The sequence below is a fragment of the Gambusia affinis genome, linkage group LG01, assembly GCF_019740435.1.
Source record: "Gambusia affinis linkage group LG01, SWU_Gaff_1.0, whole genome shotgun sequence".
In the NCBI taxonomy this organism is placed as follows: Eukaryota; Metazoa; Chordata; class Actinopteri; order Cyprinodontiformes; family Poeciliidae; genus Gambusia; species Gambusia affinis.
Window position 1 is genome coordinate 8117160 of NC_057868.1, and position 25310 is coordinate 8142469.

Consider the following 25310-nt stretch of genomic DNA (forward strand, 5'->3'; position numbering starts at 1 on the left):
TCCAGAGCACATGTTGTTGTTGGATATGCAGAGACGGAAATTTTGGAAAATTTACAGACATCAAGATTACTGTCTTTCAAAACAACAACAACAAAAAAGGGAGAGTTCAGATGATGATACTGAATTAGAAACACAGTGGGAATATCCAGCCATCGTGTCGTTCAAGAAGACAGGTTTTGTGTCCCGGACATGAATGAGTTTTGTGAAAATTTGTGAATCGACCCCAGCACAGAAGCACAACATGGTGAGCGAGAACAAATCCTTTATAGACATTGGCCAAAAGGCCACCCAGAGAGGAAAAAGTCCAATATTCTAAAAGCAACTTGCAATAAAAAGACACAATTTACAGACGCACTTACATTTGGTGGAAAACGGCAGAACCTTGCAAGCCAAAGAAACCACCATTACTGTGATTTACGGTGGTGGCAGTGTTATGTTGTGGGGCTGTTTTGCTGCGGGAAGGACAACGTCTCAAAGTAAATGGCAAAAAGTGGAAAGTACAATATTATAACATTTTGAATCAGCTTCACCAAGACATCAGGAAGTCAAAATTTGGCCACAAAAATACAATTTCTCATTTTGCAGTGAAAAATCTGTCTGACTAAAGGGGAAAAGGTGTGTTACTTTATAGAGTACAACATCTGGCTTCAACTGTACCTTTGCTCAAAGTCATCATTTTGAGCTGCAAACTAAACCTTTAGCTGAAGGATAGACAAGAACAAATATGAGGAACATCCCACTTGGACAGCTGGATTTTATTTCAGGTTGATCATATTCACCATAGTTGATGGTAGGTGTGAACACTGAATGCTGAAATTAATTCAAAATGTTTTGGGGTTTTTTTATATCGTTCCTACAAACAGATTTGTTTTTGCTGTTGTTTTTTCATTTGTATTATACACAATAGATATCATATTAAAGATGAAAAAATAAATTGTTTTAAAGTGTTTTTTTTTGTTTGTTTTTATTATTTCACTCAACATGATTTTAAATACCTAATCATGGATATAATTTGAATATTTGATAACATAATTAATTCTACAGTACAATCAACCTGAAACGTGCAAAATAAGTCATATTTTGCACAAAAAAAAGAATAAATAAAAATAAAATTACACTACGGCTTCCTTCCCTCTCTCTACGTGTCAGCAGGCGTGCAGCGAACCCGTATTCCTCCTATGTGACTTTTTATTGGGGTTTTTGCCGGTTTGGAGTAAAAAGCGCATCTGTGAAGGGAGGCGGACCACTGCAGGGCAGGGGGATGTGGACGGGACAGGATGTGGTGCAGTACAAGCATCCCCCCACTGCTCAGATCGCTGCTCATTTGTCAAGTTGCCCGCATACTTGAATGGTGCATTGCTGCTGTAACACGGCGAGGCAATCAGCAGTGGAACAAGCACACCTCATCCAACCAGGATGGCTCCCAGGTGGATGAGGCGCCTCACTGGGCCATGTGCAGAGCAGTCTTTCCATACACACATGCTAAGGGATCAGAACTGTCTTACATTTAACAGTCTTTACTGTGGCAAGGTAAGGCTTTTAATTTGAATACAACCTAACGCTTTAACTGACGTCGCAGCGGTAAAATGAACTCTCCTGCTGGTTGGTGTGGCAGGAGTCGACCAGTCCGTTGGTCATCCTCAAAGCTGCAGGGTTAAACACACGGGGGAACGTTACTTTGGAAATTTCCAGAATTTATTTGAGTCATTCTTTCTTAGTCCCGGGTAGACGGACAATAGACACTCAGCACGTGTTGGAAGCGGCTTGGTGCACAAGTCCTGCTCTCCACACCGGGTCCAAATTATCCACGCAATCTCAGATACATATACTCCTGCTAATATTTGGTTTTGTTATCACAAGTTTGAACGAAACCAGATGCTTTCTGCAGCCCTTAAAATGCTCATGGCTGTGGCTGGTGCTGAGGTCAGGGCTTTTGTGGAGGCTTTTTAGGAAGCTTATTAAATGTTTTCCAAACCCAGTTTTGTAGTGTGCAGCTAACCACATCCACGCAAAAGGGTGGTGTTAGCGTGACCTTGTAGCACTTAGATGTGGCGCATTCACTGACTTGAAAGAAAACGAGGTTCTGACCCGTTGGCCGTCACTAAGCAAAAAATAAAAAATAAATTAAGCTGAAAATCGGTCATTTCCGTTGACCAGCCAATTTCCTGGTGCCTCTCTGTTGGGTAATATGTGTTTTCTGTATCAATTGGTGCATTGGCTTGACTAATTTAGTTATGAAGAGCCTGGTTTTTTTTTTTAATGCTTGGCTAAATAATAAAATGTTCTCAATGAATTATTATTTCACTTGATATTTAGTCTTGTAAAAATTACATATATTTCATCGGGGGGTAAAAAAACCAGACTTAATATGAGAAAAAAAAAAAATTGTATTCCTCCCTCCTTTCTGAAACACAGCATGGGCCACACAGTCTCCTCAGTACAAAACAGCACACATGATGAGATGTTTATTGAAACCTGGAGGTATGTACAGTGTTCTCTGGCCAGAAATCCCTTCTAGTGCGTCTCTGTGGCTGCAAGTTTGCAATCCTCGTGTGAAGTATTCCTATTCGAGCAGCATGACTGTGCGATCCCAGCTATTTCCGCTTTAGCTACAGGCAGTTCTTATAGAAAAAACCAGGCGATACATATATATAATCCTTTTTTAGGAGTTGCATTAGCAGTCCAGAGAATATGCACACACCGAACATGCACATTATTGGTTTCTTTATTAGAGAAACCAATAAAGCTGATCATGTTGTTGGACTGTGAGAGAAAGCCAGAGTACTTGGAGAGAAGCCATGAATGCTCAGAGAGAACCTGCAAACTCCAGGCAGGAAGACCCGAGAGCCGGGATTCAAACCCAGGGCCGTTTTGCTGCAAGGCGACGACAGCGCCACCAACCGCACCACCTGGATTTGCGCCATGACTTACAAATTAAAAACCACACTTTTTTTTTTTTAGTTTAACTCAAAAGGTTTCAGGTCATTAAACAATTTTAATGTGAAACAGAAATAAGCAGAGTGAAAACAAAAGGCAGTTTCCAAATAATAATTTAATTTATTCAGAGAAAAAAAAAAGCTGTTCAAATGACCTCATGTGAGAAAATAATTCCCCCCCTGACTCTTGGCAAATGCCATCAGACTTTGGCAGTAAGGAGTCGTGAGTTTTCTGAATCACCTTTTAGAAATTTTGGCCAACAGAACGGCTGTAATTCAGCCACACAGAAGGACTTTTGAGTCTGAGCAGCCAGTTCAGGCAGACTTTGACCAGGCCACTCCAATACCTTTATTTATTTTTTTCTATTCAGAGGTGATGTTGCTGGACAGCTTTGAATGATTGTTATACTGTACACCCCCCAGTGTGCCTGAGCTCAACATCACCATCTGATGGCTGGACGTTTTCCCTTCAGGATTTTCTGGTAGCGAGCAAATCTTCCATATCCTGGATCAGAAATGCTGCCTCAGGTCGGCACTTCAAACATCTTTTCTTTTTTTAATATAAAATGCATGTTAGTTTTACAGCAGATATAATAGAATACACGCTTCTGTGTTCACTTTTGTGTGGTGGCGTTCGAAAAACACATTTTGTGAACACTCAAATATTCCTGACTGGTTTTAAAATGAGTTCATGTGACTAAAAATCAAAAACTGAGACCTGTAAGGGGAGATCTGTCTTTTAGCACTGTACACAGTAATTAATTAGAACATCACAATTGATGAAAGGCTCCAAAACAGCAAAGTTTTCATCTTTTTTACTCTGTCTCTTCGTAAATCTGCTCTCCCAGTGTACAGCTGCTTTTAGAGAGTTCAGCCCTTTCAGAGGTTGAGCGTGTGTGTGAGTTTTTTGTTGTTTTTTAATCGTAAGCAGTGCACGGGTCAGGACTCCCCCTGTAGAGACACTGCAGCAGCTGAATACCTTCATAGGAAGACACGGGCGTTGAAAAAGCCCCTCTGGAGGAGACGGCGTATTATCCGTCTTTGCCCCGGCGTGCTCGACTCGTTTCTGACTGTAGCATGGCGGCAGCGGTGAATGTAGGCCAGGAGTCAGCGCGCTTCTACAAATGACATGAGCTGCTGTCGAGGATATGCGGCACTCCTCCAAGAAGCAACCTAAACACAATGCAGCATTAACAAAAAAAAACAAAAAAAAAGGGATTTAAAATAAGCAGCTCGGCAGCTTTTCAGTGCACAAATAAAAAATTAAAGAGCTCGCTCCAAGATTTCCTGTTAAAAGTTACTCTGTTTCTTTTAATTATACGCATGAAACACATAAATGAGTTAATCTCAAGTATGTAAAGAGTCGAGGGGGGGGGATACAGACAACATAAAACTTTTATGGCTGCATTCTAGTTTTTAGTCTAGAATGCAGGGTTGCTTGAAAAATGTAACTGAAGTTCTGTGATGGCTCGATCCACATCCACAGAGATGTGTTATGACTGATGCGTGTGTTAGGCGCTGCTGTAGAAGCGGGCCGGCTGACAGAGCATCTGCTCAGAGCCGCCAGCTGTCAGACATTCTCCATCACCGCCATCCATCTCACGCCGAAGGAGACCCCAAAGAAACGCCGCACTTCATACTGTTTGTGGCTTCACAGCAGGACGCTTAATATATCACTCTGAAGAAATCAAAATAAGAAATGTAAAAAAAAAAATAGATGGGATTTTCCATCCAGGTAAAAATCTTGAGTGTGTGTGTGTGCAGACGTTCCTCTGGCAGCAAAAGAGAGCTGGTTTGGTTTGTTGTTACGGCTCTCTTTGTAGCTCCACTTCACCCTGCGAGCAATCTGTTCCTTTTTTAAAATGTTTTATTTATTTTTTAAATAAAAATGGGCACAGCAAAGAAGCAATGGTCCAGAGAAATAGAGATCTTCATCTGCAAACTCAGAATCCCATCATCCAGTCCAACTAGGGTTATATTGTGCTAAATGCGTGAAAAAACAAATGACAAAATTACACAAGAATTATCTGAACTCAAACAATCATTGAAATAACAGATAAAAGTGTAGGCAAGCAATTAGCACATTTATGAAAGTTTTATCCCCACATTTTCTCATGTTAATCCTAAATGTGTGGAATTAATATCTTTTCCTGAAATTTCTGCACACGAAAAATTGGGGGTATTTATGTGCAGTTATTTAAGGAAGTACATTAATCTAACAAAGTTTGTAATAATTCTGTAAAATGACAAAATGTGGAAAAAGATGAAGTGCTACAAATACTTTCTGGACGCATTGTGATAAGAATGTGTGACAGAGTTTTAGATGGCAAATTAGGAAACAGTCACAGTTACACAGTTGCATTAAAATTAGTCAAAATACAAAAAGTAGCAGTTGTTGAGACTGTAGAAGTCAGTGAAAGACGGATTTAGTGTTTAAAACTCATGACGTACTTGTTGTATGTACCTACTTAAACATATCCTGTGCAATTGGTTAATTGTGGTTATCTGAGCAATTAAACGTTTTACCAAGAAACCTAATCTGCAGGAATGAGGGTTGAAGATTTTTAGGTGCAACTGTAAAAACGGCGTCTAGAAAAGGTCGGGGATGAGTTCCCCACTCTGATGTGTCGTGAAATAGATGAACCATTTAAGTTCACTCAAAGGGTTAAAATGAAAAGGAATGTGGCGATTTTACGAAAGTGTTAATATCTTTAAAGCATTCAGATCATCTGAATGATTTCCTGAACCGAACAAACCAGGCTGGAATCAATATTGAACGGGTGTAGTCTTCAGATCCTCGAGCAGCACTGCAGCATCACTGGGCTCGACTGTGTAGAGGAAACCGCGGCTTCGGCTCAAGAACGCTCAGGACAGAAAATTAACGCCGCTTCCACAAAGGCAATTTCTAATTTATCATGTAAGAACCAGAAAACAAACCGCATTTATCTCACGTATTCTTATGTTAGCAGTGTAATGGGGGACACCATGCCAGTCGGCAACAACACACTAAGTCAAACGGTTTCAACTACCTAAAATCCAGGTATCTGGATGGGAGGAGGACTCTGGGATTCTGGAGAAATCCCAATACATCACAGAAATCCCGTGCAAACACAGGATTCTATGTGAACGTAGGAGGTTGCTGTGAGGCAGCAGTGGAAGCCTCCACCGTCCCGACCCTAAAATCTCCATAAAATCAGAACAGAAAAGCTCCCAGTTGAAGCAACTCAGTGCAGTGCATTACAGGGCGAACCTGTAAAAACGCAAAGCAACCGATTAAGAACATCCCATTTAACACAGAGTTTTAGTTGAATATGAACCAGATGAACTGTTCAGGTTTTTAATATGCACTTTGCCCCTTTTGGGAAAGAAATTCCTACTTTCACATGGATGTCACAAGGCTACATTTTATCTTATTAGTCAGTTTCACACAGAAGCAAATGAGGAAGAAATAGTTAAGTCTTCCTTAACTAAACTCTTCACTTACTGTTCGATAAAGCCAGTTAATACAAATGGTTGTTGTTTTTTTTTCTTTTATATGTTTTCATTTAGTAAAGTTATATTTTTTGCACTGAGGGACAAACACTTTGGGAAAGTGCGCAGCACTTATACATGTCTCACAATTGAAAAAGCAAAGTGTTCAAAATGTCCAATAATCCTGAGGACATTGTGGTCCAATGCAATGTTTTCAAAATAAAACATTCGGAGAGCCACGTCACAGCAGTTCTGAACTTCTGCCACCTTCTCTCTGGGTTTTTTTTCCCACGTTTTGATCTCCAAAGCTTAACGCTGCTTTGTGCCTTGGTCGTTACGATGCTGTTTTGTTAATGTTCTCTATCAAAGATCTGAGGCCTTCACAGAACATAAAAACACTTTCATGCGCTCATTTAAAACTGTGCGTAGCTAATGCATCCGACTGTTGAAAGCTGGCATCAAAACATGCCTAGAAACAACCCACACGCTCAATTAGTTACTGAAATTCTGTATTTTTACGATTTGCTCTTTCCTTTTTAAAATGTGAATGTATATATTCACATTAATGAATATTGTAATGTCCTCTCAGCATTTTTTATTTTTAAGGTTTTGTGGATTTGAAGACAGTAAACAGAGAAAGATGTGGCATGGCTCTCAACTCTGATCTGATTTTCATATTAAGTTGGATTCGTACAGCTTTCTAGCAAATAAAAAAGCTTTATCAAAATCTCTGGGCTTGTCTCATTGCTGTAGTGCACATAAATGAGCTAATCTCACATCGCCTTACCTTTTAATGCATTGCTTTGAAGCATTTAAATTCTGTATTTATATTTTTAAAATATTTCTAATATTGTAATCTTTTGTGGGACTTTGTTTTTACTAATATATATATATATATATATATATATATATATATATATATATATATATATATATATATATATATATATATATATATATATATATATATATATATATATATATATATATATATATATATATATACATATACATATATATATATATATATATTTTTTTTTTCATTGTCAAGATTACAAAAAAAAATTCACCGAACAATTATTTCTTTACTTAGACAAAAATGTCTTCTGCCGAGTGGGAAGAAAGTGAATATCTTCCCCAAACAACTTTTAAATCCACGGTTTTCAAGACCAAGAAGTCAATTGTCAGTCAAAGCAATTTTCATCTTGACTGAGGACTATTGAGAATTAGTCCGAACTGATGTGTAAACCAAGCAAGCTGCTGAGCTTGTGGATCAATGTGTCTATTATCTTTTCCGGACAGATCAATAGAGCTGAGCAATGAGCTGTGAGTCACGAAAAAAGGAGAGAAACACTGAGAGAGAGGAAAAAGGAACATACACTAACTCACCAGCCAATGGTTGGGCTTGACTTGAATTATCTGTATGTGTCAAGCAGGTCCGAACATGACAGATAACCTTTACTTCCTCAAATGGATCCTGTCACAGTTCAGGCCATGACACCAGGTGCCTTTATGCTGCTCCCTGCTCCGGTTGAGCCGTTCTCATCACTGAGTTAGGTTTATAAGCGTTTATTCAGACCATGCGAAAGAGGATCGGACAGAACCGTGCTAAAAAAAAAAAATGTTTATGTCATAGAAGAGTTCAAAATAATATAACACTTTTGATGCAAAGTTGCTCTAAAACTTGCATAAAAACTTCATTAAAAGTGCCAACTTTGCATTATTTGGTAAAAGTATACTTTAATGCAAGGTTGGCACTTTTTAATGGACTTTTATTGCAACTTTTAGAGCAACTTTGCATTAAAAGTGTCATTTTTTTACCGAATGACACTTCATGTCAAGAATCATAAATATTAAATAACATGACACTAATAAAGACTTCTTTACATTCATGACAGGTGTTATTTCATATTTATGTCAGTCTTATGAAGACCCCTTCAAATAATGTGTCATCATCTTTTGTTTAGTGAACATTTGATGATTTGCAGTTAAGGATGAAGCTAAAAATGTTTCTAACGTGATCAAGTGAAAAGCTCATCTCTTTATGCTGAACTTCACGTCAATAAAGAGAGCAGCTGATCTGTGGACTAGATTTTGAGTTAACTGATCAATAAATGGATTGCAGGCAACTTTTTCAGAACTTTATCCAGGTGAAGCCAAAACTATGCCACTTGAGAAGTTCTGTTTTTTTTTCTTAAATTAAATATATATATATATATATATATATATATATATATATATATATATATATATTTAAACACTTTTGGCTTAATTACTGCTCTGACTGTGTTGTTCTGTCAGGAAATGGCCTTTTTTCAATATTCTATTTAACAATTAATCGATTACCGTACTCAATTAATTGACAATTATTTCAATAATCGGTTAATCCCGATTATTTGTTTCAGAACAATAAAAAAAACAACAACAAAAAAAACAACATTTAATAGAAAAATGTGGGCTCAGTAAAAAATAGTGTTTAACACCTGCTCCAAGATTGAATACGACTGCATAAGTGCACATAGAGGAATCTGCTCCCTATGATCTAGGATCCTTATCCCTTATTCCTCTGGCAGCCTCTGGAGCGCTAACAATGGGTAACATTAAGTCAAAAAGAACCAGAGGTGTTGAAGTGAGATTAGCCAGGTAAAGCACAGCCAGGTAATCTAATAGGATGTGTAAAAGGGCCCTTCCTCATGGCTTATTCATTACAAGGGATGTCATGACTGAGCGCGGTTTGAGATATGGGAGGGATGTGCTGGTGGGGGCATTTTCACCTGGAGTCACAGAGTGCAGAGGAGTGCATGGTGGCTGCAAGACTGCAGCAGCAGCAGCTGACCGTACGTGCAGATCAGCTTGACTGCATGACATGGAGGGAACGGTTCTCAGCTTTAATGGTTGCCATGCAGACATTTACCAAGGTTACCAAGGAGTTATTTGAACTAGTTCCTAGTTCCTAGTTCAAATAATTCCTTGATATTGATTAAACAATAGTACTCATAACATGGCAAAAATGTCTTGTTATAAGTGAAATAATCTGCCTGTGGAATAAGGTTTTTTTTAAATTAATATTCAAGTACGACTGACTTAAAGTAAGCTCCTAAATCTTGCTGAAAAGTCTTTCAAAAGTTTGTTTTGTCTTATTTTAACTGTACTAAGACATTTGCAGGAAAATCTTGTTTATTTTGCACAGAAGACAGGACAGTAACTATGACAATACAAGGCTGAATACAAAGAAACAGTGTCTATTTTGTAAAAAGCATCAATATAGTAGATTCTCTGAGACCCTTTTCTTTAGCCTAAGATAAATATACTCCCTACTTTGAACCTCAAATGACATATTCATGAATTTGGTCCATCAGTAACTCAATATAATAAAAGGCAATGTGAGATTAACAAATGTGAGATTTGTTAATCGTGGCATGTAAAAAACAAACAACATTATCTAATTGTGGGCTGTACCAAGGTGACGATCTGCAGACTGAAATGAGGCAGCTATGTATTTGCTATTTCAATGCAAGCTGCTGGACTCCTCATTAATTTTCTTAACAAATCTGTCTTCTGGTGAGTCTAGGTCTAGTTTGTTTGAGTTATTATATCTGAATCAAAAGCTGCCAAAGAGTTATGACGTTACATTTGGAACACCAAACTTGGGCATCAATGCCAAACACACCCAAGTAGTGATAGCAAAGTCTCCAGCTCAACTTTGATCCCACAAAGCGAAGATTTTTATGATAGTTTGATCAGCAAGGTGGGGGAAGACAAGAGAAAAGTGAAATCCTCCTGGATTTAGAAGTTCTCTGTGAGGAGCATGATCTGACTTTAACTGAAAATAGTGATGAATTACAATTTGTCACATGAATTATAACTAAAACCTGTGACAAAACCGTCTTTCTGCCTAAATTAATATGAGCATAATTTCTACTGCAGTTCAGACCAGGATTCTTACTCTGATTTATAGATATGTAGCTGTGTCACCAGAGTGCCATTAGTCTCACTTTTGTCCACATAAACAGTTCATGTTTTACTTCAGAGGGTTTAAATATGCAACAATAATGTCCCTGTTCGGGTTGTAGATTTCCTTACTCATATTCAGGGAAAATATTCAGAAAAAAAGTGTTTTAAACCACACAAAAAAAAATCTTCTCTACGTTTTTATGTATAACAAAATGGATATACGCATACATTCAACGTATTCTAATTTTCTGCCCCATGATTTTTTATTTTAAAAAAGTTCATTTTGCTGTGACTTTTCTGCTTTAAAAACAAAAGGAAAGGATGATTTCTAGATTGTTATAGTATATGACCACTAAGATAGGTAAATATAAGAGAGAATAAATACATTCTGTGTGAGATATGGGAAAGTCAATGTAACTGAGTGAAATGCTTAAAAATCTTGCTATTATTACTAGCACAAAAAGTACTACTGGTCCTACTATTACTGTGACTACTGTCACATTTTTCATAACATCACAGCTCAATAACCATTCATATTACTCATGTGAGCATTTATTGATATGAAAAGCCTCACATAGCTGAATCTCCAACAATACGTTGTGGGACTTGTGCTGATTCAATAATCTGCACCACCAATGCTGCATCTCACAAGAGTGATGCTGCAAGCTAATTGGGGGAAAAGCCTTTGCATAATATACAAACTCTAATGAGCTGGAAAGAGATGAGCAAAAGCCTAGACTAGATGGGATCAGGGTTAACTTGAGATAAATGAAGCTATTATTTTTTATTTCCAGGAAATTGAGCCTCGCGGCATTTACCTGAGGGCCAAGGCGCTACGAAGCCATGAAAAAAAAAAAAGACTCCTGCAGTGAGAAGAAGAAGAAGAGAGCACTGCACTGCTGCAGGAAAACAGCCAAGACGCTAATGGGTAAAACACAGAGGATTTCTAATGGAGACGCCATTATTAGCACGGTGTCCAAATATCATCACTAGAAAGCTGGGAGTTGAACCTGTAAAAAAAAAAAAAGACCTTTTTTATAGTAAAACATCATCGGGGGGTTAAGAAAGTGACACTTAAAGCCTGACTAAATGATGGATGATCTCCCCCTCACTGTAATCTATACGAGACAAATTCAGTTGGTCAAGATTTCTCTGTTTCTAGCGCACTGCAGAATGGCACCAGTAGAACATTGCATCATGGGTAATGAAAGGTAGGTAGTTGCAGATTAAGGACATTTTGCTCCACTGAGGGGAATTTCGTACTGCACCTCAGAGAGCAATTACACTTGAAACAGGACTTTAGGAGACAGTTTGCAGGGTTGCATGACTGCGATTGTGACATCAATTTGTGTCATTTATATACTTAATCAACCCTTAAGAGTAAAATAAAATAATATGGGTAATGTCATATTTCTAATATTGCAATCCGCATGTGAAGAAACGTCTATCCTCTCAAGAATTTTAAAAGGAAATTTAAAAAATTTGTATGAAAGAATGAATATTTAATTTAAATTTTCATACCACTCAGTTTTTTTTAAACTTTACTGAATATTTGGTTTAATATTTAAATAAAATACACATTTCCATACCTTTTAGAAAATTATTAGTAATAGTGATAATAAACAAAAGATACAGGATGTATATATGAGGAACAGCTGCTGGTGATAACATGAGTATGAGTGGATGGTGAGTTATGTTTGCACAGAGGGGGGTCTCTCTGTTCAGAGATGATTCTTCTGGGAAGAAGGGGGGGGGGGGGGGTAAAGAGGATGAGAAGGAAGGATGCTGAGGAATGTGGAGAGAGGGGAGGAGAGGATGTGCAAGACCGACTGACCCTGGAGGTTGCGTTCCCCTTTAAAAGTCCCGTCCCTCTCAGATACGCAGAGCTCATGCAGGATCTGCTGCGGCAGTGGGGGAACACTGCTGAGCTGTGCAGTTTGTGCTGCCAGTGAGCGTGCAAAGAAGAGGAGGGGGGGGAACAAGCGAGCACCGGAGAAAGGAGGAGGAGTAACGGGAGAGAGAGTGCAAACAATGTCATTCTGTTCAGGAGGCAGTGCTGCAGTCAACTTTGCCGCGCCATGAAAGCACATCGCCAGTGACCAGGAGGCTCGCAGAGAGTGAAGAGAAGTTTCTGTCCTCTCCTCCGTCGCTGTGATGCAGTGCCAGACTCTTCTGTAGGTAAATATCCCATCCTCCTCTAGTCCGCTTCACCTCGCATGCTCCAGCTACTGACCTGTTTCTAAAGAATGGCATGTTCCTCGGATTTACATTAAATGAGTTGATGTGTGCCTGTCGGTGTGCGTGCCTGCAGTGCTGAAGCTCCAGGCTGCCTCTGCCTCATCCCTTGCAGGCAGCGGCCAGACAGACAGAGCCACTCGGCTAGCAGTCAGGCTCCACTGCTCCCTCATCCATGTTTAACACATAGTACAGGCTGGAAATAGCGTCCGGCGTGTCAGATAGCGGCCGCTCGATAGGACTCCCGTTTCTCACAAGGGCACTGAAAACTTAACCGGGATGCAAAGAGTTCCCTCCTCTAGTGGAGACTTCCATCTTTGCTGACTTTGCTTATTTTTAAAAAAAATTCTGCCCCCTGCTAGCTTTGTGTTTACATTTAACACAGTGAGTTTATTGTGATTAAAATGCTTGAAGTGTGTAAGGACACAACGGTGACTGAGTCTATAGGCAGTGAGTGGGAAAATGAAAATGAGGCCACTGTGGCCTGTGTGGGACAGGGAAGCTGTGGTGCAGTCTTGAAGTTGTGCTAATATGACTCTTCAGATGTCCTATATGAGGATGCTTTATACAGATGATGGTCCCGGATGCACAAATACTCTTGCAGTCCATAATTTCACTGCAGCAGTTTGTCAGAATTCAAAAGTCAACATTACTCGTTCTATGCCAAACTTTAAGAGATTTTAAAAACAAGATTTTTGAAAAAGTTTATGGAGGTGGTGCATGTTCGAAATGTGAGTCAGTGTAAAATACACGTTTTGAGAGCAGCCGGGTTTGGGTCAGCAGTGAGTTCACTTCAGGTAACGGCGCTAAGACGGCTCTCTGTGGAAGAACTCACAGCGGAGGGCTCTACGGCTCTGCGCTGTGAGCTTCACATTAAACAGGAACATCTGCAGTTCTCCTGCACGCCGGCTCACTGGGCTGAATGCTGCACTGCCGGCACAGGAAACTGCCGCACTCACCTGATGTTTCTTGCACCTCTGTTCTTGCCCTGCTCCCCACCTCCCAACCCGTCTCCTCTCCTCTCCTTCCCTCCGCCTCCTTTTCTTCTGCTCTCCAGTTTCTCTTACTGTAATCTTGCTTGCAGGTACAGTTGGCCAACAAAGCGCCTCACTGGCATGCTTTGCACCTCTGTGATTCCCCCCCCCCCCCCCTTCCCCTCTTACTTTACACCCCCCCCCTGCTGAAAAGTATGCAGCACATGCTTTCACCATCCTCCTTGAGCAAATTGCCTGACAGAGAACAGAGAGAAGAGAGGAAGAGCCAGTGAGGAGGCAGCAGAACACAGATCCTGCAGTGTCCTGCAGCAGCTGTACTCCTGCAGTGCTGGCCCACAGCAGCGCGCTCACACACACACACACACACACGCACGCACTCTCACACACGCACACAGACGTAGGAATATTTAGATGCACACCACCTCACAACTGTATCATTTACTCGTCAAGAGTCCTCGTCTCACGTGACATATCCGTGTCCGAGTTTAGAGACAGAACAGAAACAGATGAATCCCCCCCACCACCACCACCATCACCACCACCCTCCACCCTCAACTGCTCCCCCCCTCCCTCCTTCCTCACCCCCGATGGTGCATTGTCCCATTCCAGCACTCCTGTTCCGATGATGTAATCAATGCAGCAAGCTTTGAACTTGCTGGGCTAGGGGTTCCTCTGCACGCCCCCTACACCCCCCACCCCACCCCGTCACCAACAACTCTGACTGACAGAAATAAAAGTGAGGCCTCACTGCAGTCCTAGGCAAGACAGGCAATAAATTCAGGTTTTATGCATGGATTTGACTTTTGCACAACAGAAAATAATTTCCTCTGAGTGGCCTCGCTCAGTGGACGTCCATATTTCACTCTTGTGTAAATAGAAGGTCAGTTCTTGCATAAATTTAAAAAGTCGCTCTGCACTTTCACACACTCACAAAAAAAAAAAAAAAAAAAAGACCCTGGGAGTGCAGTGCTGCATCATGGCTGTCAGTGATTTAACGCCACCACATCCAGTCAATTTCCCCTCTCCTGCTCTCTCCACACAGATCCTGTCTGGTCGCCCGCAGCGGGACAAAGACGAAGCTCCGGGCAGAGCTCAAAGCTCCATGAGTGTGTGGCATCCCGGTGACTTTGCTCTCTCATTGATAAGGTCATCGGCCTGTTGACGGGCCGCAGCGGAGGGCGACGCCGCTGATGTACAGCACGCCACTTTTAAGAGGCGCTCAGGTAGCCAAACTCAGGCCACATTGTAGCAGGTGAGTTTTGCTGAGCTGGCTTCTGCTGCTGACGCCAGAATCTGCCTAGTGATCAACTTTCACTAACAGCAGTGATGAACTGGCATCACCCCTCCTCTAGATAAAAACCCGGCTACTCAACGTAATTAGCACTCATGGATACTGATGATCTGGCACATTTAGCGTGGTTCAACGTATGAGCGGCTAAGCAGAGCGCGATGCACACAAATTCGCTTCCCTGGTCCGTCTGCCGGAAGATCCCTTCGTCGCTACGCTAATGAATTGCTTTTAAGTTCAGATCAAACCTCAAATGTCGCTAAGGAAGCATTAATATTTCACATGGATTCCAAATCTTTGCTGATGCATTCCCTCTGATTTTCGGTTTTATAATTCATGCTGATGGGCTTCATCTGTAATTGATGTGACCTACTGTATAATATGATCTGATGAATCAGCAGCTTTCATTAGTATGCTGTGCTGGTGCCCAGTTACAGCTTCTGGTGCAGATAAAACCCCAACCACTGCAGACAGAACTCAAGGTAAACTTATGATCTTTCAGATTTTGCGTTTTATGTGTTATCCGCTTCATGTTATTCAGCTTTAACCAATGAAGAGTGTGATTTTGGTGCTGAGTATTAGATGTTGGCGGCGGTGTGACATTTTCACGGGACGATAACCTTCAACAAAAATGCCGCAGTTTTATTGTGGCTTTTGGTGCAAAAAATGTCAAAGTGCAACGAGACCTAACAGAGAAATGACTCCAATAGCTGCCAAAGTTATAAGAATATTGATTATTGCAGTTATAGTAATGCTATTAATAACATTTCTCACAATTTTGATAATTAGATTCATGCTAAAAAATAAAAACCAGTAGGTTATTTTTTTTTAGCTTTTTTTGTGGAGAGTATTATATTGTTTTACACTTCTGCTCTTCATGTTATAACAAGTAAGAATGAAAAGCTCATATTAGGAGGCAGAGTGTCTGAAATTCAAATTTAAGATCTCTGTGTGCAATAAAAACATCTAAAGTTGACTTAATAATGAACTCATCTACAGGGAAGCTGAATATTATTCACACCCCTGGGCATATTTAAAATAAATTGCATTCTTTTTGTGATCTGCCAGGAGTTACGGCTATGTCTGGCGCAATAAGCAATTAATCAATTCATCCCATGACAAATTAAAACGATAATTTCCATTCTGATGATTAATAATCTTTGAAGGGCAATTTTGTTTGCAGAGACTTCATGGCTGGTTTTATGAATGGTTTTGGTGCGGTGTCTTTTTTTTTTATTTTTTATTTTGTTCATTGTTTTTTGTGGAGTTTATTTAAAATATCTAGGTGCTAGGGGTCCTTCACAAAATTATGTTATGTATGTTATTATGCCATTATCAATACATAATTTGAAAAAGGTCTCAAAACAACATTATTGTGACAGGCTTAAGCGGGTCTGTTTGATGCAACAGGCATGCCACTCTGCTTTACAGCTAACTAAATTACTCTCATAGCCATGAGGATTCATATTTTAGCCTTTTTTCAGCCAGCTCACTAGCAGTGCTCAGCCACCAGGGTGAGGGGGTTAAGAGTAGTGCAGCATCACTCTGCTATAAAATACTCCAGTGCTTCTTTTGCCGTCTCATTAAAATCCCTTTAAACCACAGAAACAGCATGAGAAATTTGAGCCGTTTTGAAACTAAAACTTTCTAAAACCAGTAAAAAAAAAAATCCTCATTGTCAAAAACAACTTAAGAGCTGCGCTGTTCCAGAAAGCAAACACGAGTTTTTTTTTTTTCCCTTTCTATTAATATAATAAGACAAGCCAGGCCAGTGTATTAAAGCTGTGTCACGTCATCAGCTGGAGCAGTAACCCCTTCATCCGTTGGAGGGTCTCAAAGTGAAAGCTAAGCTAACTGAGGAGGCTGAGTCACGCTGGGTCCTTTCGGGGCTTCCCCCTTCTCTGATCCTCCGCTCCTCCCCTTCTGTGGTCTAGGCTCATGAACCGGGTCCGACCGCTGGTGGCGTGTTGGAACATGCCTTGACTTGTTGTGCTGTCTGGGTGAAGCACACACAGAAAGTGAGAGAGAGAGAGAGAAAAAGAGAAGAGGCTGGTGGTCAACTGGAACCGTGTGTGAAGTGACCCTGCAGATTTGGGTGGATGGAGGAGCTCCGCCGCTGCCTGACTCCCTGGTGAGTGTGAATAATCGCTTCTGACTTTAATGTTAGAACTTATTTTAATAACAAAGTTGACTTTTGCTGCATACAGAGCCAGTTAATCGTGGAGCATTTCATATTTTGTAGCATAGGGAAGTCAAAAAGAGCTGACTCGAAGGCCTCAGACAGGCTAAATCAAAGTTGTGAGTTATTTAAATATCAATGGTTAATTTTAAAATGACAGCTTTTGGTGTTGTGAAAGTGTCTTGGTGGCTAGGAAAGAGGTCTCTGAATGCGCAGGACAGCCAGGCAAATTACAAAGTGCCATGATAACACCTGTGTGGATTCTGAACTAAGAGAAAGAAATGTGGGATTAGCAACATCCCCTCTTCAAAGCCGGGAGGAGGACGACTTCCTACAGCTTCTACTTAAGAGTGATGATACACTCAAAGCGTTCTCACTCTCAAAAGAGAAGTGTCGTCAGCGCTTCTGCGAGATTACACTACAGTGTGCACAGAAACGCTGATAAAAACCAGGATGGGCTTTCCATGTTGTCACTCTCATCACATGTTATTGATAAACTCAACAGAGAAATCACATCGAAACGTCCGAAAAGTGAAAAATACACAAACCCCTCTGTGACTGTTCACCGTCCGGCGCACTATGACCCGTGTGTTTTACACAAGTCTACTATGACGACAGTGTGTTTTCTGTTCACCATGTGTATAGGCCTGGACTATTAACCCACTCCTCTCTGTAGAAGCAGAAGGGATTTATTTACACTGGTTACCAGTACAAAAGCATGGCAAGACTGTTTCTACACTTTGGTTTCAAATGGTTTTAATTTTCCTTCATGCAGCTACATGTCCTTTTTTGTGAAGTCAGAGGAAATGTCTGCGTGTCCGGCTGTTGAAGCATAGAGTTACACAGCAATGCCTCTCTCCCAGCTGCTGCAAACTGAAGGCCAGCTGGCTGCAAAAAGCCACCAACACTTTTCCCTGTAGCACTAAACCTTCTGCTCCACAGAACAGAATCAGCAACTTAAAAGTACTCGACTGCCATATTTTATTTTATTTTGCCTTTTTCGTCAATGAAAAAGGCAAATATATTAAAAATGAATCATTTTCTTTTTTACCTACTAAGCAATTAAGTAATCAGCAAAATTTCCAGGAAATGAGGTAGAAAATAAATAATTGCTGTAGGTCTTGGATGTTTGCTCTAATAAAAGAAAAAAAAGTTATTGCAACGTCCCCCAGGCCTCTGCACTAGCTTATGAAAAGAAAAACAAAGTCAGATGCTGGCTAATATTTGAGGTCGCAAAAAAATTTTTATTTTCAGTGCTTGTGAATGCATCACTCATCACAGAGTAACTGTTTTAAAACTATTTTTAAAAGCTGAGTGGTGAGTCTTCCAAACAGCCTGACAAATTAAACCTACATTCCTGTTTAAAGAGCAAAATGGAAACTAAAAGATAATATTCTCCATAATAAGCACTAGAGAATTACTAACACGTTTAGCTGTTTTTTTTTGTTAAAGTCAAAGACAAGACAAGTCAAAATTACAAAAATAATCAATCAATATGTGAGCTTATTTAGCAGCTGTCATCATTTTTGTGTACTTTTGTTTAGAGTGAAGGCAATTAGCTATTTTTTTTTTAATTATTATTAACATAATACCAGTAAAAGCTTACATATTAATATGAGGTCACACTGCCCCATGACTCGCTTACTCACAAACAAAATGCTTTTCAAAGCACAGAAGCAGTTATTATTTATTGCTTCTGATTACGCTAAATTAAAAAGTCTCCAGCCTCTAATTTGTAAATTAAAAGCTTCGCTACTATTCAGAAACCTCCCTATACAATAAATACTAACAGCTTTGTCAGCCATAAGACGATTATGTGAGCGCAGAGGGACCGAGCCAGAGGGACATGACTACTGAGCGCCGTGAGTTGACACTCGTGCAACCGAGGAGCGTAGAGCGGCGCGGGAGATGAGGAATGAAACACACGCCGCCGCTGGCTGCCGCGGCGGATCCGTGTTTTTTTAGCTGACACATTCTGAGGCCTGACAGCAGTGGGATCCAGTGTGGGTGAGCCTTGGTTCGGGTTAGGGTGTGACTGTTAGTTTGTGTCAGTGCAGACGTGTTTTTGTTTTGCTCTTGAAAGGAAATGTTGGGTGTAGGTTGGATGTGTCGCAGAGTTATAGACTTATTGAAGAGTGCTGCTGCTGCGGAGGCGCCGTGGTTACCTGAACCGACGCTCGTCCGACTGTTACACTGAACACTGATCACTTCATTTACAAAAACTTTTAAAATTAGATTATTTTTACGACGTGTTTAAAATCCGCATCATCTGTAAAATATTTATACAGAAAAAAAAACTCTGAATGATTGAGACGATCCGTTTCCATGCTATGTGATCGTAAGAAAGAATCAACAATACCGGGTCTGTTTTAAACAAACAAAACTACATTACGCCATCTCATCACAGTAGCACAAAAAAATGGAAATAACATGTTTAACTTTAATAAATTAAACCAACTTTGTATATCTCAGCATATGATATTTTATTAGAGGCCGTCCAAATTAAAGAACTACAAAAATAAATATGTGCTTGATTATAATTTGCATGATTAAAAGAGATATTGTCAAACAAGGTAAAGATCCCCCAAAGTATCTGCTGCTAACCTAAGAAGGTGACAAAATAAAAACGATGTCACCGTTTCTAAATGTTATAAACAATCATAATCATCAGTAGAAGAGTATGTTTTATCCTACTTGAGGATAAAACATATCCTTAAATCCTTTCGTACTCCTTTTACGTCAGTGGGAGTGAATCCCAGAGTTGCCCACAATTACTCTAAATATTAAGATAAACCACCAAATGTATGGTTATGTCTTTTTACAGCTATACACAGTTAAGTCCATAATTGACAGAATTTATTTTATTTTTTCAATAAAAAATGCTAAATAATTTTCAAACTTTCTGTTTACCTCCTAAGCAATAAGTTAATCATGCAATATTTTAATGAAACAATGGAGAAAATAACTAATTAGTGTAGGGCCTCCGATGTTTTCTTTAATAAAAGAAATGTTTACTTTTTACAGGTTTAAGGGAATCTTTCAGTTTTAACGGCATGTTTCCGCTCACTGTGAGTGATACAGATGCTTTGGAGGAAAACAGAGTCCTGACTAAAATATGATCAAGGATCTTCGTCATCACCCTAAAATGTTAGTTTGATGACAAAGACGTCTTTCAACCTTAAACGACCTCTGCTGGTCAGCGTCTACAGGAAGGGCTGGAGCGCTGTGATGCCATTAAAGATTTTTCCATTGATTATTGACAATAGCATAAGTGCTATTTGACATTTCATTTATTTCACATCTAAATAAAAACTTTTCTTGAAAACTGATACTCCTTTTACATTGCGTCATAATTTTTTGAAAGTTGCATATTTCATCTCCTATTATAAACAAACTTCATCGTTGAACGAAAACAGTTTTAATCCTAATCTGCTAGAAGTATAAAAATGTTTTGTCCTACCTCTATATGATAGACCAAAACAATAAAATACAAAATAGTCCTTTGTGTTGATTCATTGTGAATTTATCTTGAACTAAATTTAAACACAACAAACACCATGACAATTTCATCCTATGACTTAATCAGGAATCCATCTTAAATTGTTGAGATTACCCACTCCCCTATTTATGTAACAAAACCTTATTCATTCAAGAAATAATTACTCATTAAATTAGTAAGCAGAGAGTATTTTCATACCCAGTTGATTTAAATTTTAAAAAATTAAGTTAAATTCCCCCTTCGTAGCCTTGAGCATGCTCTGAATGATAAAAACAGATTTTGTTGTGTTGTGGACAAAGCGAGACCTCTGACGGAGTTGTCTTTCAAACACATTTACGTTACTCTGTAAAAAAAGAACAAAACATTGTGAGTGAACCAGTGTCAATTAGCTGAGATGCTTTAACCTATTGCAGTCATCTCAAATGACAGTTTCAGTTGCTCACAACAACATTTATAAACATAATCTTCACAACCCTTTCGGAGGCTCCGTGTCTGACGCAGAGCGGCAAACCTTCCATTCATTTAGTGAGCAGCGCTGCGTTTTCATAGGCATTCCTCAGGCCTGTATTAGGGATTACATCAAGGCCGGAGCAGGGAGGAATCCCTGTCGTCATGGGCTCAGCGAAGGCGGCGTCAGGCCTCCAGACAAAGACACAAAGGGACGCGGATGCAGCTGTTTGGCATCAGAAAGCAGGTCAAGAGGAGTCCCTCTGCCTCTCTGCGGACAGGAGAAGAGTTCTTCACTCTTCATTAAAAAAAATAAAATAAAATTTAAAAAGTGAATGTTGCAGAACGCTTTAGCAAAACGCTTAAATTATTTTACATCAGACAAGACCCAGCGCCCGGAGGCACAAATCAAGCTCTGGAATTCCCAGTTGCGCAAGCATAAACGCGTCAGAAATTTCACAAACACGCAGTGGACGGACGACAAATATGACCCTAGTGAAGAACCCAAATCAGAAGTCCCTCTTTTCCATTCGTTAGCAGCTGCAACACTGCTCCAGTATTTCCGTTGTCCTGTCGGGGAAGCAGATCCCACACGGAGACAGCAGCGGTCAGCTGGCCTAAAATAGCTCTGCAGCGAGCGAAAGCTACTGATACCAAGGAGCGGGGGGAGATGGGAAAGGAGGGGGGGGGGCTTAGTTGTTGTTCCTCAGGTACATCAACACACAACGGGTTCACTCGAGTGAACACAAGTAGGGGAGAGCTAAACCAGACCAAGGTTTTGTTGCAAAATCATGAGTCATGACAGATCTATTCTTAGTTCGCGGGTGTTTGTGTTTGCCCAAGTTATGCAAACTTCAAGTGATGCTGCAGAAAAAAGGCTGGAGGGATATGAAGTATCTGCTCAGAAACAAGCTCTGGGTTACTGAGGAGGGAGCAAAGACTTCCTACCCGCTTGAATATTTTATGCGATATAAAAATACATCCATTCAAAATAATGCTCAATCCTTTTTCTTCCCCACATCTTCCATTCCGTAGGTCTTCTAGTGATTGGCGAAGCATCCCGACACCAAAAAAACCCGGGAAAGTGAGATGCAAACGTCAGCAGTGCCAGACTGAAGGGGTCAAACTGTGCGGCCAAAACCAGCCAAGTTCCTGCTGAGAGTAAGCAGGCGGACAGACGGGTGGACGGACGGTAGGCTGCGGCTGCTGTGGGTGTTTCTCTGGCAGTGTCTTAGCTGGTTGTTGTGAGGAGTGAGAACGAAGCAATCAGCAAGTATACTGCCGCAGAAATTCTTCGCAATAAGACGCCCTGGGATCAATGCTCGTACACGAGGTGCAGAGACCGAACAAAGGTTATCACGTGGAAACAGACCCTGGCTGTAAACTCGAAATGGAAACGGGATAATCTGAAGGCAGATGGAGAAAGAGAGAGAGAGAGAGAGCATGACTTTTTTTTTATTACCTACATTTACATTGGGATGAAGGCATCGAACCGCTGAACTCTGAGCTGTCGTTCCATGTTCTTCTGCTGCCATCTTGTGACTGAAAGCAGCCTCTCTGTATGCTTTTGTTGATTAAAGTCTGCGCCGATTTATTGAGCCGACATCAATCTTTTTTTTGTTTTTAGTTTCAAAAAAATATCTGCACGTCTTAATAGTACTAGATCCCTTTCTTTTCCAGTTGTAAGCGCATCCTTCTTTGTGACCAAGCTTCATTTAATGTGAATATATCAAACTCATTAGCCAAGACATTTCTCCATGTTAGATATTTTAATTGTAAAAAGGTTGTAATAAATGTTTCATAATAACTTATTTATTATTCTGTCTCATTTGTTTTGTGGGGGGGAAAAAAATGCTGTGCTGCGTGTAAAAGCACCAACGCACCTGAAAAGCTGATGCTGCCAGGATAACAAAGCAGACTTAATGAGTGCAAATGATCCAGGTGCACATCAATTCAAAGACTCACTCAGTAATTACGGCTGAATCTATCTTGTTCCTCTGATGTTTTGTTTTTCTGCATAAAGAATCAGAGGAACGTGAATGGAGAACACGTCACTGCTGCTCGTAATGCGATGCTGACTCTAATGCAGATGTTGCCCTTGCTGCAGTCTGCAAAAAAAAAAAAAAAAAAAGAGCCTGCTATTTCACTGCACTGCTGCAACCCAGGGGGGCCTACGGAGGCTGCAGTTTTTTTCCTGAGCTGCAGCGATGCAGAAGCAGCAAACGCCGGCTCGCACACAAGGTCACCGCTTCGCTGACTTTAAGCCTCCCTAAATTTTAGCTCTATGGAAAACGCTCAAATTCAAGGCCAAGAAATAATTAACAGCTGCTGGACACAAAGAACAGCAGAAGTCGCTCATTAATCACGGAGGGTTACGAGTCGTCATCTTATTACAGTGGCCCTGCAAGCTTCTTGATAAGAGAAAATGTTACTCCAGAGCCGAGGACGCCCGTCAGCGGCACACCTTTGATTCAGTTTATGTTCTTGTATTCACGTGTACTTTTTGATTTATTGGTTGCAGATAAGTTATAACAAATTGAAAGGTTTAATTTTAAAGTAGTTAATGAAACTAAAACAGTAAGGAATTCCAGGCCAGTCAATTGTTGAACACTTTTCAACTGATGTGACATGCAGCATTAAAAACATTTCAAACTACTGGAAGTATATTAGACAACATAAAAAGAGCCATGTACATTGTTTACTACATATCAGTAACGCCCTTCTTTATACAGTTTGCATTATTAGATAAAAAAAAATGACTAAACTTCAACAAGGCAACATGTTTTCTACCAAGTAAAAGAGCTATAAATCCAGACTGTTAACAGTAAAACATGTCTGAACAAGCGACATTTAAAGCCCAAAAGCCATTCGTAAATAACTCTGGACCTGCAACACACCTTCAGTCAATCAATCAATCAATCAATCAAGCAATCAAGTTTGTTTGTATAGCACAGTTCAGCAACAAGGTAGTTCAAAGTGCTTTAAATACACACAAGGCTTCCTTATCTTGGCGGAAAGAAGCACTGACATCAAAGTTTTTCACATTAAAGGTATTTCTCATGGGACAAATGATGAGAAATGTACAGGAGATCATGGCACCAATCCAAGAAATCCACAAATCCAAAGAAATGAAAACAAGTCAGTCTAAATAAAGCTTAAAGTTGTGGAACAGAAGGACACTTAAATGCTTTCTGGGTAACACCAACAAGCTGTGTGCAACGCTCAGGTATGATCCAAACAACAGATCGTGAAAGTTCTGCAGCCTCTTTTACATTCAGTTATAATATAGTCAGGTGATTTTCAGATCTCCAGACGATTTATTTTCTTTCCTTGACACAAGTTGACAGTTTCCATTGATTGGATTCATTGTATCTTCTGGTAGTTTTCGTGGCTCTCCCAGTAAATTTCTCCATTCTTCCGTCCTACGCCTAGATAAAGTCAGCTGATATAAAACATTGTTTCACATTTAAAGACTTAAACTTGGTTCCGTCTAGCATTCCTACATTTTACTGCCTTCCTTTAAGCTTTTAAACAAGCGTGCATTTGCTTTTTCGTCAACCGTGGAGTTTTGTGCAATGATGAGTGTTAATAGAGACGAAGACGGTTGAGTGGATTACTGCTTGTTTGGATAGAAAAACTGATTAAAAGTCTTTCTTAAACTTTGCGTGAGTGCTCCTTGGCTGCTCAATAATTTTTCTCATTTTGATTCCTCTGCTGTACATCTTGTGGCCCAATACATCCAGTTCTAACTTGAACATTCACAAGCTTATAAATATCTCTTCAACCAATTTTGCAACAATATGTTTGTACAGTTCTTGAAAGAGCCCTTTGTTTTTACCAATTATAAGACAAGTCGTCAGTGAAAAAAGAAGCAGTAGAAACAAGGCATAGTATTCCGCTTTATAAAATATAACTTGATTTCTGAAAAAATATGTTTTCATTTTTCAAATGTGTGAATCACAGATTCACATTTGGTGTGAATTTCATATCAAATGCCCTCACAGAAATATATTTATTGGTTAAAGTGTTCATCAGTGTATCAGTTCATGAGCAGGCTGACCAGTGCAGGGGACACATTGTCCTCAGAGCTTTTAAGAAAAAAAGAAAACACAAAGCCATCACCAGTCAATAAATAAACTTCACTTAAAAACAATGTGTGATGAAGCACCTTTAAGCTACGAAGAACTTTTTAATGCATCCATTTTCTCTCTTTGCAGTGGCCAGAAGCAGCCTTCCTAATCACTCTATTGATTCTGACTTTTATGATCCACTAATGTTTACCTCCAGCAGAATCTGAAGTAAACAC

At 39.9% G+C, this 25310-nt stretch overlaps 1 long non-coding RNA gene across 1 annotated transcript; it reads right to left on the reverse strand.

Moving 5' to 3' along the window:
- Positions 1-4127: 4127 nt before the first annotated feature.
- LOC122834156 lies at positions 4128-9251 on the reverse strand. Its single transcript, XR_006371143.1, has 3 exons — positions 9182-9251; positions 7797-8015; positions 4128-4919 (listed from the first exon to the last, which is right to left on the reverse strand). It is a non-coding gene; the product is annotated as an uncharacterized LOC122834156 (long non-coding RNA).
- Between the last annotated feature and the right edge of the window lie 16059 nt (positions 9252-25310).